The sequence below is a fragment of the Poeciliopsis prolifica genome, unplaced genomic scaffold (genome assembly GCF_027474105.1).
Source record: "Poeciliopsis prolifica strain line A6 unplaced genomic scaffold, Auburn_PproV2 SCAFFOLD016, whole genome shotgun sequence".
Lineage (NCBI taxonomy): Eukaryota > Metazoa > Chordata > Actinopteri > Cyprinodontiformes > Poeciliidae > Poeciliopsis > Poeciliopsis prolifica.
The window spans coordinates 4,979,401-4,990,759 of record NW_026562391.1 but is presented as its reverse complement, the minus strand read 5'-3'; the positions used below and the strand labels follow the sequence as shown (position 1 = coordinate 4,990,759).

At 42.3% G+C, this 11,359-nt stretch overlaps 1 protein-coding gene across 3 annotated transcripts in view; it reads left to right on the top strand.

Moving 5' to 3' along the window:
- Positions 1 to 383: 383 nt before the first annotated feature.
- Positions 384 to 11,359, top strand: part of mafgb (v-maf avian musculoaponeurotic fibrosarcoma oncogene homolog Gb) — a 28,573-nt gene continuing 17,597 nt past the window's right edge. Inside the window, exon 1 of one of the 3 annotated variants that reach the window (XM_055041139.1) lies at positions 384 to 497. The gene's annotated coding sequence lies outside the window, so the exon portion shown is untranslated. Of the gene's footprint in view, positions 498 to 945; positions 1,020 to 1,286; positions 1,680 to 11,359 lie in introns of those variants that run through there. The other 2 variants (XM_055041135.1, XM_055041137.1) reach the window with 2 other exon arrangements.

The window sequence follows — 11,359 nt, the reverse complement described above, 5'->3', positions numbered from 1 at the left end:
AAACAACGCAACTTTTTGTTGATGGTGTGATTTATTGAGCCGCGTCTCCAACTGTATTACTTGAGAGGAACAGCAGGGTTTGTTTTGGTTAGTTTCATCCATCCAGTCTGCGCCGTGCTGTCGGATCAGGCCCTCTAAGTTTAGAAATGCGCACGGCTGTCTTGTCACACTTTCCACGCCGCCTGTTGTTATAACACGCCGTAGTAGCGTGTCTCTTTAAATGCGGGGCTGCGTAGATCCTTCATGAATGAAACCATGTGATCCAAACATCATTTGACGTCTGGCGCCTCCGACCACAGACTAAAACAAGCGAGGAGGCAGAGGATATATGTAGAGAGACCTGTGAGAAAGCGTGAGGCGGCAGAGAGAGAAAGAAGAAAAAAAAAGAGACAAAAAAAGGAAAAGAGAAGCGCTTCTTCTCCAACTCCCCGGCTGTCCTCCTGCCAGCGCTGCTCACGCCGTGTCCACACAGCAACACCAACAAGGCTCCAATTCTGGTGAGTCACATTTAATTTGAAGCAAAAAGCAAAAGTGAAATCGCTGAAAAGAAAAGTGCTGAATGTGGCGGCGTTTTGCTGAGTGTGCGCCGCCGCCTCAGCCGTCGCGGTGCCGCGCCGCCGCCGCCTCCGCCGCCGCGCTGTCCCCTGCTCCCTCCTGTCCCCCGCCGCTGTTTAAAGGGCAGCCGGCGCTGCTGGTTGTGCTGAATCATCATCGCTCGGTACAAGCGCCGCCGCGGAGCCGCTGGGTCGCTCGAACCGCCTCGCTCCGCCGACCAGCCGCTGATTTCATAATAACGCAGACAAAGGGGGCCAGGCTGCCGGGTGGGCTGTCAAAGCTTAGAAACTATGTGTCGGAATTAGAGGACCGCGGGAAGGAGGGGGACGCTGCTCTTCCCAGCTCGGGGATTCCCTTGTTGTGAGGCTGAAGCTGGAGGAGCGAGGGGCCGTCAGCGGTAACTACACCTCACCTCATTAGCGGGGAGGCGGCGGCGGCGGCGGACGCAAGCTGGACACGTTCAGGTAGGACAGCCAGCTGCTCCGGTGCTCGGTACCTGCGCCGCCTGCGGTGGGTTCATTTGACGTGCTGACTCGCAGCCTGTTCGCCCTTTGTTACGTTCTGTGACTGAAACGTGCCGACAAATCGGACTCGACGTGCGGGCTGTCACCCCGGAGTGTCGGTGGCTGTCAGACGTCCCGGCGGCGGCGGCAGCTAGCTTAGACGGAGCGGCTGTTTTGACATTTGCTTTGTGTCAGCCGCTCCCCCCCGACAGACAGACAGACAGGCCTTCAGCTCAAGCGTCTGTCAGCGGAGAGGATTTATGTCTCCTTTTTATTGTGTGAGTGAGCGAGAGTGCGAGCGGAGCGACGTGTGGAGTCGGTGGGTTCGTCTCCCGGCACGCCGGTGTTGTAGCTACACCGGCTGGGCTGGCGGCAGAGATGCTGATTCATCACAACGTTGTTATTTCTCAACGTTTGCGCGAGCGGAGCGGAGGCATGAGGGAGCCATGGCAACACGGCGGCGGGCGGGCGGGCGGACAAAGGTCTGGAGCGAAGAAGAAGAAGAAGAAGAAGAAGAAGAAGAAGAAGAAAAAGAAGAAGAAGAAGAGCTCAGCTCATATTGTGACGAGGGGACAGAAATACGCTCCGTTATGTCGCTGATAGCCACCGCTTCTTTCTCTGGTGATCTTTAAAGCATTTCTGTGCAGGAAGAATCCAGTTTTAAATCGGAATTCATTTGTTTTCCATTCATTTGCTCCGCTGCTGGCACGTCTAATGGCATCGGACTGTAAACTATTTTAGTCACCATGTTTTGACCTTCCGGTCGCATTTATTTATTCAGAGGGATTTATTCAGGCAACCTATTCATTGACAGGATTTTATTTTTTAAAATAAATATTGACATTAGCTGTCATGATTCTGGGATGACTCTGACTTTTATTTCATTTAAACTGACAGGGACTACACTGAAAATCAGCCTCTATTTATAGCCAAGTCTGTCACATAGATGAACTGAAGTGCTCCTGTTATTTATACCTATTGTCCCTTTTAAATAGATTAAATAAAATCAAATGTTGTACTGGTGAACAGGAATAAATTAGAAAATAACAAGGAAGTTATTTCTCCATTCTTTTAGCTTTCCATTAATATAGCACGACAAACATCCTTTTTTAAATTAGTGTTATGTAATAGTCTGTTTCAGATACATTTTAATTTGTTTTTTTTGGGGGGGGGGGTAAGGGGGGAGCTTAGCTGATATTGTGATGAGGAATAAAAGATCTGGTATCGAAGTGAAGTTGGTTTGTTTGGTAATTGTGGGATAATTGTAATTTGGTGGTGAGTAGTGAATTAGAATATTGCCAAAAATTATCTTATTTCAGTAATTCAGTTCTCCTTTCATACTTTTTCCTTCTACTCAATTTTCCATTAACACAGTTGCATATATTTCTGAGCTCAATTATTTATTTTTGGTCTTATTTAGTATTCCATTTTCTGAAAAACTGTACACATAAACATTTAAATAAAATAAACTCTTCAAATATGCCACCCGAAATGAAATTCAACCGTAGCTTCGGTTTTGTAATGAAATGACAGAAAGATTAAACCAAATTTGCCGAGATGTGTGTTTTAGAAAGATGTCAAGTTTTAAGACTCGAATTTAAGTCGAGTCCCAGAACATTTTAAGATGGTTGGTAATTAGAAAGAGTTAGCCGTCGACAGCTCTAAAAAATTGTAGATTCTGATTGTTCTGATTACAGAACAATCAGAATCTACAAAGATACAAAATATAAAGAGGTTAAATGATGCTCATAAGATGCCTCTGCTCAGAAATGCAGTAGGTAGCTGTTTGGTGTTTTCATTTCATGTAAAGTCAGATTAGCTGGTTTATTGGTGAAGACCAGACATGACCTCTATCGTCTTAAATTCATAAATCTTTGAACCCTAGAGCTCTTTCAAACACTTTCTTTATAAATAAGAAGCTGATTATGATTATTTTAACAGAAAATGGAAGTTAGCGGCTGTGTATTTCTAATTAACTTCCTGTGTGAAACATCTTCTTTTCTCCTTTTAGATGAGTCCACTTGCTTAATCAAAAACATCTTTGCATGCTCTTTTATCAATGAAGATTATTTCTCTTTTAATTCGGATCACTTGGAAAGTTTTTTTGGTTGGTGATGTCCACTTTGGATTTGGCTTCTCTCAGACTAGTTGTTTGTTTCTGGACTAATTAATCTGGATTTAGATGAAAGCCAGATATCTATTGCAGGTAAGAAACAAAGTGCTTCTAGCTTTTTAACAGCAACTCACATAAAGGTTGAACTATCCCTTTAGACTGCCTTAAAAAGCAGGTTTTTAACCTTCTTTTAGTTGATTGATGTTGTACTTATGTTAAAAAGTATAATAATGTTTATATTTAGTTTCTCTCTTAGAGAAAATCTTGATAACGCTTACATCTGCTTCTGATGAACTTTAGTATAATTACCTAGCCTGACTCTTCTTCTTCTCTCTTTTTAAGTTGAAAAAAATCTAATAGATTCTAATTTATAAACATTACACTTTTGCCTGTAAACATTTATTCAAATTGGGCGTCATAATATTTGAGAAACTTATATCTGTTTTTCTGAAAATATTGGCTTTACCTTAAGTAACTCCCCCGATAAAACAAACAAAAGCCCTAGAAAGGGATTGACTGTTGTGGCAGTTAATGAACCACGCAGACCTGAGCTAAAAAAAGGAAAGCGGCTCAGTGAACTATAATGCCTCGCAACAGAATATCCTCTGATTGATCTCTTGTGGATAGGCCATTATCTGCTGCCTGGTAGCAACCTATGAGCGGTGCAACTCTTAAACACTAAAGAGTAATAGGGAAGCTCTGTGGGCACAAGAAAAACAGAAACTTCACCCCCTAATGACTCCATATCAGCAGCTTTAGTTAGAGTCAGCACTCTGCAGAGTGTATCAAAAGTATGTAGTAAGCAAGTTGGCAAGTACTGTAATAGAGGGTCATAATGATGAAACAGTTGTATCAGTATTGGAGAGAAAAGCAACCCCCCCCCTTACCACCACCACTGTCTTCACACACTTTCCCCATTTCCTTTCTCTTGTTGAACGAACGCACACACAACCTAAGGGGCTTAGCTTTTTATACTTGGTATCAGTATTTAATCAGTGCTTGAAGTGCATTTCTCTGTCAAGTACTTTCCCATCCTTCCCTGGTGTTCGCGGTAATTGAACGCTGACCAATGCTTATGTGTGCAACTTTGCTGATGGTGGCGGAGCGGCAAGACGCGCGGAGCAAGGGGGATGAAGGAAGAGGGAGGAAGAATGAGAGATGGGATTTGCGGAGAGATTGAGAACAAGGACCTTTTTGTCTTCAAGGCATTCCCCTGAAAATGCTGAGGCGAAGCGAATGCGCTCTCGCTTGACAGATGGCGTTTTCACTTGTTACTTACCACAGCTAGTTTCTTTGCCCTGTTTTTTTTTGTGCGCGCATGTGTGTATGTGAGAAAGAGAGCGCGAGTGCAAAGACGGAGACGGGAGACGTACAACACCTACAAGAACCTAAGATCTGCCTGTTGTCGGGCATTGTAGCAGCGAAGTTATAAAAAAAACAACACAATGTGTCTTAGTTCCTTTTTTTTTTTAATTTGCAAAGGGAAGTGATTTTACTAGCAGTTGGTCTTTGAACATTTCACACTTCTTTCATTTCCACCCCCGTCACCTCGGCTGACCTGAGCTGCCTCCTTGCAGGACAAAGTCCAAAGCATTGAATTCGGTTGAACGTCGTCGCTCTGTTTCACCACATCAGAGCAGTTTGTATGTCTGAGTAAAGAGCAGCTCAATTCCCTGCGTGCTCGGGGATCAAGCTGACGAAACGCTCCGTAAAACCTCCTTTGAAGGGAAGTCGGGGCGAACAGCTAAGACAGGTGTTTGCTCTACAAGACAGAAAGAAACTTAAGATTTATGGCAGAAAATATTAACAGGTATGCTGTTAATATAGCCGTCTTCTTTTTGTGTGTGTGTGTGTGTGCGCTTAAAGGCAAGAGAAGTTGGTGTCCAGGAACATCTGCGAGAGCTGTATAAGAAATGAAGGAGCTTAGCTATTAGTTGTTTAGCTTTGACCTTAGTTGTGTCATTAAGTTGCTAATAAAAGCATGGTGACTTTTATTGTTACCCACATTTATGGGTAGACAAGTAAAATGCCTTTGAACAAACTCATCTTTCAAAGCATTAGAATAATCTCACACTGAAAAATTGTAGAAAAATACAACTTTTAATTCAGGTACCTTTTCTCTGTGGTTAAGAAATCCTTCACAAATTCTTTGAGGGCGCTTTATCTCAGGGTCCTTTTGTTGTTCTGTTCACTTCAGCTCCTCCAACTTAGGTCTAAAGACGAATTTAAAATCATCTGGTATTTCAAAAGTTTTATGGTTTTCGATTTTCTGCTTTCTAATGAGGTGTTTGGAAGAGAAACACGTCCACAGCATCACAGATCCACCGCCGTGCTTGAGAGTGGACACACATTTGCCAAACCCAAATCTTCGTCTCATCTGAGCAAAGCATAAACTCCTGATCTCAAACATGTTAGACGGAGGTTGTTATGAAGATCCAGTGACTCCAACATGGCACCTTTTGCTGCAATTCTCTCACAGTGAGTTTTGGACAGTTTAAGACTTCTCAAGCATTCTCCATAAATACGGCTCCTTGTCCTGGCTAATTGTACATCTGTGAAATGTCGCGCTCTACTGAAACAATTAGACACACACTGAAACTCAGATGAATTTTTCTAAAACTTCCAGCTTACGCTGCTACTTTAAAAGATGCATTTATTTACAGCGTTTTCCACAACTTTACCAGGAGCACCTACAAATAATGACTGCAGTTGAAAGACTTGCTTCCCAAAAGTTAATTAAAAGACTCAATAATACCTTTGTTTGATGATTATAACATTAACTTAACTTGTGAATTTACCATTGTATTTTTCTCTGTAATGCCATAAAGCTTGTTTCTGCATAGTTTAAATACCACAAAAGCTTTAACGAGTGTTACATCCCAGCTTGAGTGTTTTATTCAGCAGTTTAGGTTTGTTGAAAACCTAATCACTGATGTTCGGTTTTGAGTTGTTGCGTGATGTTTACCCCTGAGTTTTGAGAACGCATTAAAGAAAACTTCACACGCGCTGCCCTTGCACACCTAAAGCCCTGGATTGCGATAGATTGCGCAGGTGTTCACGATATTCTGTCCACCCTGTCTTTGTGTGTGTTTAAAGGCAAGAAACTTTGGTGTTTTTGAGCATAATTCATAAATATCGTCTGCGTGTTTGTGATCGTCTTTTCCTCTCAGAAAGGTCTTGTTATGCTTGCAAATTTCAGAAAGTGTTAGCGAGAAGTAAAACGAGAGATGGAAACGCGGGAATAAAAGACAGATTTGGTGGTGAGCGAGAGAGGCGGGGAGGAAAGGAAGCAGTGGGGCAGATCAATATTTGAGTGTTTTTTTCTCTCCACAGTAATGATGAAATATGGTGTAAGCAGATCTGGTGCATAATCATTGCTGTGCTCCACTGTCCCCCCCCACCCCCACATACATACACACTTCATCTGCTTCCGCATTAGTGGGCTGCGTTATTTAGACTGTTTATATCCAAACTCTACAAGTGCATTAACTTCTTTTTACATAACCCGACTGAAATCAAGACAAATCTCATTATAAGTTGCGCCAGAAGGATGAGCAGACAGAGAACAAGTTCATAGTTTTAGTTTAAGTTGCGTTCAAACGCTCAGTTAGCTCTTCAGATCAACGTACATCTGGAACAAAGTTCCCACATCTCCCCTCGTGGCGGCAGCTTTCTTCACTTTTGAGAAGTTTCTGCCTGCGCGAGACCCTCTGTGCACAGTGACAGTCCTGCGGCGTCGAGGCCCTGTGAACAGTGCACAGGCCCTAGTAACAGGAATACCCGCACTACCGGTTGTCTACTAGTTGCATCATCTCGATGCGCCAACTTGCCGCAGTTTTTAACTGCAGTGTGACGAGTTTTCGATTGTGGCATGAATTTGTGAACCTTAAAAAGAGAAAGAGAAAAAAACAAAGAGAGAAAAGAAACAACACCACTCTCTGTGGATCAATGCCAAGGAGTTAAAAGAGAGGGAGCAAAGTCTGTATGTCTGTAGCTCGCGGTGTGGTGGCAGCTCTTAGCCGTCACCTGTGACATTAAAATATTTCCACGGAGCGGGAAGCTCTCCTGAGCTTCTCTGTTCGTTCCAAAGTCTGCTTCATAATTTACACAGTCAAACTACTTTTAAACAAAACTGATTACATATTATTACAACCAAATTTAGGGTGAGCAAACCCAGCACTGTATTGTTTGGTGCTTAGGACAACAATCTAAGGTGAAATTTACACCTTTGTACATGTTCTTCTGGCTTTTGTTGGTAAAATAATTTGCAGCAAACGATCATCTTCGTAATATACTTTACTTTAGATCAAGTTGTAGCAAACTTAAGGTTGTCAGAGGTCTAATGGAGTTGTTTAAGAACCGAATATTTTAAATATCTACAAAGTTAGATTTCTATTATTATGAAAGAATATGTGTAGCTTTTCTCTTTTTCGTATAAATTAAAAATCAAACTAGATGTAGCTTGGGCTGTTGGCAAAGGCAAGGGTTACAAAATTTTGGCTAAAAATACACAAAGGAAAATATTGACTATCAAGCTTGGGAAACGTAAGAAAAAGAAAAGTAAGAATGGAATTTTATTTTTCAACTTGGGAAAAAACCTGTTGAATTAGAAATGAAGTATTTCTAGTCTGCATTTTGTGTAAATTCCTACAAATAAAGGAAATGTTCAAAAATTATGATTTAAAAAGTCTGTTGAAGATTTAAAATTATATTGGATCTAAGTTGGTTGAGGGAAAAAGCACTGAAACTTTTGTAATTGTTGCAATAAGAACGCAACAATAATTTCCCATCCCTACTTATTTTCCAAAAGCTGCCAACGTTTCCCTTTAACAAAAGACAGACATTAAAACCTCGAAAGAGTAAAACGAAATTTTGTTTAAAGTAATCTGCTGAAAGTCTTGCTCTCTCTCACTCTCTTGCAGCCCGAATGACACATCTCAAGGTGGAACATCTGCTAACATTTTAAGTATCGTCTTACATCCTTGTGTCTCCTCTGATTTTGTGCTTAAACTACCTCAACATCACAGAAAATGACAAACGTTTAAGTTTCCTTCCTGCAGTCACAACGTCCACCACAGAAAGATGTTGTCAAGGTGGCTTATTAGAAATGGCATAACATGCTTCTCACTTTCTGGGGTTTGTGATTGTAATCCAGCTGGGGCAGAATGACATAAGCACTGTACAGTTCAGTTCACATGACCATTGCAACCTTCGCTCACATTTTCACGGGTCAGGTCGCACATTTTCCTGATATCGTCCAACCGTAGGTCAGCGTGAAAACCGACCAACCAGTTCTGGTCACAAACAGCTTTAACTTTACCACACCGTAAAATCAGAAGCTTTTTTTTTTTTTTTTTTTTTTTTTACTAATTTGAGGAATTTAAGTTGAGCATAATCACTGAAAAACAATAAATAAATAAATAAATAAACAGAAAGGGGAAGCGTAGAACCTTGTTTTTGTGACTTGTTTGCAGATTGTGTTGTTTTGCTTCGGACTGTTTGCGCTGAACTCCTTTGTGAAGAAAAAGAGGAGGCATAGCTGCAGCAGTACGTGTGCGTGCTTCTCATACCGTCCAGGATGATGAGCAGCTAATGGAAAACCTTAAAATGGGTACCAGGAATGTCCCCGAGCTGAAGGTCAGAGCTCCCTGTGGCACCAGACACGTCTCCGTGTGTTCGCCGAGACGCTTCACTGTGCACTTTTCTCATCAACATGCCCGATAAAGATCTGAGCATTTCCACAGAGAAAAATGGTGCTTATGCGCTGCGCCAACTTTCTTTTTCCCAAACTGCTATTGCTGACCAGGATGGAGAGGGAGAAATAAACTCACCGTGTGGTTTGACTTTATACTGTCTCCTTTCGCAGCTCTGTTTTCAAAGCACACACACACACACACACACACACACACACACACACACACACACACACAAAGAGGGAAGCAACTTAACCAGCAGTACAATCTTTCTCTATTCAAAAAAAAAAAGAAAAAGTGCTTATGAAAAAAAGGGAGCCAGAGCTCAATTGCCTGACAGTGCAGTTTTTTTTGCTTGTGTTGGGAAATTTGTCATCACACTCCGACTTACTACCTGAAATGGGAAAAACGTGTCGACGCCAGGAGTTTTTCTTGCCTTTAATAACACACTTGTTTGACAAAACGCACCCACACGCACACAGACTTTTAACTTGCAGAAAAGTGTGAAGATTGTTGTTATTTTCCTCCTTCCTTGTGTTTTCTTCTTCTCCGTCTGTTATCGTGTTTATTTCACGCTCTGCATACCTTCTTGTTAATGTCTTCCCTATTTTCTTTCTGCTCCTGCACGCGCTCCCGGCTCAGATGGGTGTCCTCCTCTCAGCTTCCTGGGCTCGCTCTCCCTCTCTCCATGGTCCTGCATCTCCACCCCGAGCATCTACTCTATTCACAGGTTGCCATTATCTCTGATCTGGCTCCTAATTCTCAATTAGCCTCCACACAGTGCCCATCGTTAATTATTTACCAACTCCCTCAACACCCTCGGCCAGCTTCAGATCAGCCAGCTTAAGCGCTGCTTTGTTTTGGTCTCTCTCTCTCTCTTTTTTTCTCTTAGCAGAAGCAAGGTGGGACCGCAGCCAGCAGCTGTGTTTTTGTAGCTCTCTGAGGTTTTAAACTCACGCTTTCCACATTATGCTGCCTTTGTGTCTCTCCATCCTCGTTCCCTCTGTGTCCTGCTGCGTGTCTTCGCCGCCTCACTCGGATGCCATCCTTTGTGATTTCAGTTTATTGCTCAGAGAGTTGCCTGAGGGAGATGGCGCAGTTAAAGCAGCTGTTATGGCAGGATAATTCAATAAACACACATCTCAAAACGGCTTGTGACTCTCGCGATCTGTTCTTGATCATCCCCTGAACGCTGTGTTGTTTATGTGCGAGCACACCCACTCGTCTCCCTCCCCGGTGGCTTTCAGAGCATCTAATCTGGACGTTTATGTCCCCCCCCCCACATGTCTGAGCAGCTAGCTAAATCGAAAGTCTCTTTCTAAGAAATTCGTCTGTGTGGGGCAGCAGTGACCAGAGCAGAAGGTTCTTTAAAGCAAGATTAATTAGAGCGCCGTCTAAATCAACAACACGCACACACATAAGCTCAGAGTTCATTATCCTGTTAGTCTGCATTACATGAAGAGAAAGGAGTCTTGTGCTCTTCCCTCTGCTCTTTAATCTGTCTTTATAAGCTTCATATTTACCACTCTGACCTCCTGCCACACCTTTGCTTTTCGTAGCATCCCGATTTGCTAACAAGGGTTAGAGATTATTTGAATTTTGTTGCTAATTCCAATTGTAGTTTTCTTTAAACTTTTACATGCCATTACCTATTTCAGCCAATTTCTTTGTATCTTTAAGGACGTTTTCGCACCTGATAGTCTGTTAGACTCGATTTGAACCCAAAATTCTAACGTTTGTTACATTTTCAGACGGTGCAAGTCCCTTTCATACTACATTGTGTCAAACAAACTAAACTCGTCCTCCCTTTGCCTGTGGTGGCGGTGCATCAAGAACTACTGAAGGACACAACACAAAAACTGAAGGACACAACACAAAAAGAAGACATGAGAATAACTTCCTTCTTCACTAAATGTAAACAATAGTGGTTGTAGGATTTCTCTTTTCTCTTTGGCAAATTTCTCCCCCTGCTATTAGACTCTCGTGTTTCTTGTGGATGCATTTACCCAGAATGCCTTGTGCTACAGTCACTTCCTGCTTTTGGAACGGTCTCTGGTCAGCGTGGTTTTGGATACAAACCACGCCAGCATTCACCTCAACCGAACTGAGACCTTAGTTTGTAGGTTTACCAGAGTTCACTTCTCTGGTCCACATGAGAGTTTGATTACGCGTTCACACTTCCCCAAGCGAACCAGACTTTCTTGGCAAAAGAACTGGAGTTCAATTAAAACGGAGTAAGCAGGTCGGGTCTGAATGCATCTTAAGACTCCTAATATACATTATATATGATTGGACCAGAGGTAATGTGACGCTGTGTGTATGACAGAGTAGTCACTATAAAACAGGGTTAAACTAACATTTTAAAACAAAAAGCTCTTTCACAAAACATTCAAAAATGGTATTTGGACTATAAATTCCATTATAGTCCAAATGGACATGGAAATCCTGACTTCCAAGATGGGAAAATAAACTGGAATGCCTTGTGGGTTGTGTGC